Here is a 5007-nt window from a genome sequence, read left to right as displayed (position 1 = left end):
ACCAGTAACCTTTGAATATCGATATTACTAAAATATCAAAATTTATATTTTATCGTGATTGCCCTAAAAAAATCAAAAAATTTAATTCGTAAACATCCGAAAATTATAAGAATCAAGAAAACGACATAAAAACACCTCAAAAACTTTACGAATCGCACTAGTAACCTTAGAATATCAATACGAATAAAATATCAAAAATTTAATTTTTTTCGTGATTGCTCAAAAAATATCAAAATTTTAAATTTGTAAACGTCCCAAAGGTATAAAAATCAAGAAAAAGACATAAAAACACCTCAAAAAATATTCTAATTGCACTGGTCAACTTATAATATTGATACGAATAAAACATCAAAAGTTTACTTTTTTCGTGACTGCCTAATAATATGAAAAAATTTAATTCGTAAACGTCCAAAAATATATAAATCAACCAAAAGTCATAAAAACACCTTAAAAATTCCTGATCGCACTAGTCACCTTAGAATATCGATACGAATAAAATATCAAAATTTTACATTTTTTCATGACTGCCTGAAAAATATCAAAAATTGTAATTCGTAAATGTCTGAAAAAAATAAAAATCAAGAAAAAGACATAAAAACACCTTAAGATATTCTCGAACCGCACCAGCCATCTTAGAATGTCGATACGAATAAAATATCTAAATTTTAAATTTTTAGTGACTACCCGAAAAACATCAAAAAATTTAATTCGTAAACATCTGAAAAATATAAAAATCAAGAACAAAACATAAGAACACCTCAAAAAATTTCCGAATCGCACTAGTCACCTTAGAATAGCAATACGAATAGAAGATCAAAATTTTACATTTTTTCGTGACTACCCAAAAAGATACCAAAATTTTTAATCTAGAAAAAGACATCAGAACACCTCAAAAATTTTCTGAATTGCACCAGTCACCTTACAATATCGATACGTATAAAATATCAAAAATTTAAATTTTTTTGTGATTGCCCTGAAAATATAAATAATTTTAATTCGTAAACGTCCGAAAAATATAAAAATCAATAAAAAGACATAAAATCACCTCAAAAAATTCCCAAATCGCACAAATCACCTTAAAATATCGATACGAATAAAATATCAAAATTTTACATTTTTTTGTGACTGCCAAAAAATATCAAAAAATTTAGTTTGTAAACATTCGAAAAATATAAAAATCAAGAAAAAGACATAAAAACACCTCAAAAATTCCCAAATCGCACAAGTCACCTTAGAATATCGATATGAATAAAATATAAAAAATACATTTTTTTGTGACTTTCTAAAAAATATCAAACACTTTGATTCGTAAACGTCTGAAAAATATAGAAATGAAGAAAAAGACTAAACACCTCCAAAAATTCCCGAATCTCACCATTCACCTTAAATTATCAATACGAATAAAATATATAAATTTTACATTTTTTCGTGTCTTCCCTAAAAATACCAAAAAATTTAATTGTCAACGTGCGAAAAATATAAAAATCAAGAAAACGACATAAAAACACCTCAAAATATTTCCAAATCGCACCAGTCACATCAGAATATCGATACTAATAAACTATCAAAATTTTACATTTTTTCATGACTCCCCAAAAAAATATCAAAATATTTAATTCATCAACGTCCGAAAAATATAAAAATCAAGAAAAAGAAATAAAAACCTCTCAAAAAATTCCTGAATCGCACCTCTTACCTTAGAATATAGATATTAATAAAATATCAAAATTTCACATTTTTTGGTAACTGCCCGAAATATATCAAAAAATTTAATTCGTAAACGTCTGAAAAATATAAAAATCCAGAAAAAGACAGAATAGAAATGCAGAAAAATCCGTAAGGCCATTTCATTAAATAAAAATGCAGTCTGACCAGCAAACTAAAAAAATAAATAAAAACACAAACAAGACCACAATAGAAATGCACAAAAAGGACCGATCCAATAGAAAAATACAATTGGTGATGCTACAGACAGGAGCTTAGAAGCTTTCTCATTTCTTCATCTAGCTGCCTTCGCCGTGAAACTGCCGATTCCGACTATTAAGAGTGCGAATGTCTTGTCCTCTGCCTCTATGTGCTCAAATCCTTTGAAATCCAAACTCTAGAGCTCTTACGCATCTCGAAAAAAGTGTAATCTCTCCTTCCATTCCCAGCGAAAGGTGTAGTCTCTTGGAGAAACTAAAAGCTTCAACTATGGAGCATCTATAGTTGACGGTCGAGCTCCCATTAAAGATCAAGTACATTTTAGTTAGCTTTCTTAGATCTAATTTCCCATGGGTTGAATCCCATAAAGGGGATTGATACACCATTTTCATTTAAATCCTCAAAAAATTGCTAATATGTATTGTTCCTGATCTCCGAGGCACACAGGAAACCATGGAAAGGCTTCTCGAGCTGGTTTGTTGACTATTCTTCGATTATCGCAACTCATTCTCATCAAGGATTAAGGTACCACTGAAAACTTGATCGAAATTCATTATACACACCTTATTTTCAACGCCCTCTACTTAAATGGAATGAATCCGACTAGATTAATACCACCATTTAAGTCAAGAGCATTGAAATTAAAATGTTTATATGATGCCAATTCCAACCCTGCATATAAAATTGGAACCTTTGTTAAAGAGGAAATGTACTAATACCTCATGAGTCCTGGTTTTATACTATTTGTAACACCTCAGAGCTCTCACCAGGTGCATGGTATTATAACCAACTGAAATTATTTCAGACATCATATGGAAAGTAGTAATTTTGACTCTCTTTCAAAGGTTCTATTATTTATAATGAAACAAAGTACCAATGCCTATAGTTATTGCACTGTACTTCTTGTATGATCTGAATGTCTGACTCTAAAATTTGGAACACTGTGCTTATCCATATTGATGATAGTTTTTCCTTTACTTGGAATCTCCTGAAATGTTTTGAATTCAAATGTACCTGCAAGATCAAAAACTAGGTTAGCAAAAAAATCAGCAAGAGTATTTCCCTCCCTTAAGGAGCGTTGTACTCTTACTGATAACATTTCCTTAAGGCTATTAATGGAATTGATCACCATTGTCACCCTCCAAGGGACCTCCCAGACACCATTAATGATGTGTACTAATGCCATAGAATCTGTTTCAATAATGACATTTGAGAAATTATTCTCCCAGCAATAGAATAGACCTTCTCTAATAGCTACAGCCTCTGCTATTAAATTAGTATCAGCAACTTGCAAGCCCTTAGCAACCATTAGATCTCCATCAGAATTTCTTACACAAAATGCAGCTGAACTAGTCCCAGGATTACCTCTTGAGTCCCCATCAGTGTTACACTTCCACCAACCAGTAGGGGGTGGCAACCACTTCACCATCTTGTATTGCAAACTTGGTTTGTATCCATCCAATAGAGCTACCATATGTGGCCAAGATATTGGAACATCAGAATACTTAAACTTCAATTTAATTAATTTGTGGACAGTATTGTTAATATCCCAAATGACCTTATCTACTGAATATACTACCCTATGCATAACTAAGTTCCTTCTCTTCCACAAAAACCATAGAATGATAATAGGAACAACTTGAAAAATTATCTTCTACCTTGAGTTTCCTTGCGCATCCCACCATTTCTTTATAGTTTGTTTCACCTGAATCCAAGGACCAAGTATACCATCAGCCTTTGAATAATAATTCCACACTCTGATAGCTATCTCACCCTTAAGAAAAAGGTGTTCCATTGTCTCTCTAGATGGCACAGAACAACAAGAACAAAATTATGAGACATTTGGGTTCCAAGTAGCCAAAATTGTTGCTATAGGAACCCTATTAGTCCACACTCTCCAACCAAAGAAAGATATCTTAAATGGAAGATTTTGTACCCAAATCTTATTATAAAATTCAGTAGCTTCATCTTTTCTCCTTAGGATCACCCATGCACTCTTTACAGAAAAGTTTCCAGAACTTGTTTTAATCCACTATGGATTATCACTCATATTAGAAGTCTTTACATGTCCCATATAACTTTTAATATGCTCTACGATATGATCAGGCAAATGCCTCTTCATTTCATCATAGTCCCATCCAGACTCCTTCATGAAAAGTGTTAGAATAGAAATAAGTATTTCCTACTTAGAATAGAAATAGGAATAAGAGCCCGTTTGGATTGACTTAAAAAAAGTAACTTTTAAAGTGCTGGAACTTATTTTTAAAATAAGTAGTTATGTGTTTGGATAAAAGTGCTGCAGTTGAAAAAAAAGTTGTTGATGTGTTTGGCAAATAAGTGCTGGTATACACTTTTTTTTATCAAAATGTCTGAAATACCCTTTAAGCTGTTAACATGATAAAAAGTTGATTAATTTAAGGTTTTTATACTTAAAAAAAAATTAAAACAAAATTAATTTATGTTTTACATCCATAAGTAATAATATTTTTCTATCATTCACATATTTCTTTACCACCACAAATTATTTATAAGAGGAATAATAATAATAATAATAATAATAATAATAATAATAATAATAATAATAATAATAATAATAATAATAATAATAATAATAATAATAATAATAATAATAATAATAATAATAATAATAATAATAATAATAATAATAATAATAATAATAATAATAATAATAATAATAATAATAATAATAATAATAATAATAATAATAATAATAATAATAATAATAATAATAATAATAATAATAATAATAATAATAATAATAATAATAATAATAATAATAATAATAATAATAATAATAATAATAATAATAATAATAATAATAATAATAATAATAATAATAATAATAATAATAATAATAATAATAATAATAATAATAATAATAATAATAATAATAATAATAATAATAATAATAATAATAATAATAATAATAATAATAATAATAATAATAATAATAATAATAATAATAATAATAATAATAATAATAATAATAATAATAATAATAATAATAATAAGAATAAATAATAATAATAATAATAAAAATAATAATAACAATAATAACAATAA

The 5007-nt window shown here is 27.7% G+C and overlaps 1 long non-coding RNA gene across 3 annotated transcripts in view; it reads left to right on the top strand.

Annotated features, from left to right (window-relative positions):
* The first annotated feature begins 1904 nt into the window (after positions 1 to 1904).
* Positions 1905 to 5007, top strand: part of LOC102595461 (uncharacterized) — a 12149-nt gene continuing 9046 nt past the window's right edge. The window contains exon 1 of one of the 3 annotated variants that reach the window (XR_367874.2): positions 1905 to 2448. This is a non-coding gene — a long non-coding RNA (uncharacterized lncRNA). The remainder of the gene's footprint in view (positions 2449 to 5007) is intronic. The other 2 variants (XR_001474363.1, XR_001474362.1) reach the window with 2 other exon arrangements.

The sequence above is a fragment of the Solanum tuberosum genome, unplaced genomic scaffold, assembly GCF_000226075.1.
Source record: "Solanum tuberosum cultivar DM 1-3 516 R44 unplaced genomic scaffold, SolTub_3.0 scf00190, whole genome shotgun sequence".
Taxonomy (NCBI): domain Eukaryota; kingdom Viridiplantae; phylum Streptophyta; class Magnoliopsida; order Solanales; family Solanaceae; genus Solanum; species Solanum tuberosum.
Note: the sequence above shows the minus strand (reverse complement) of the source record. Positions and strands in the feature narration are given on the sequence as shown.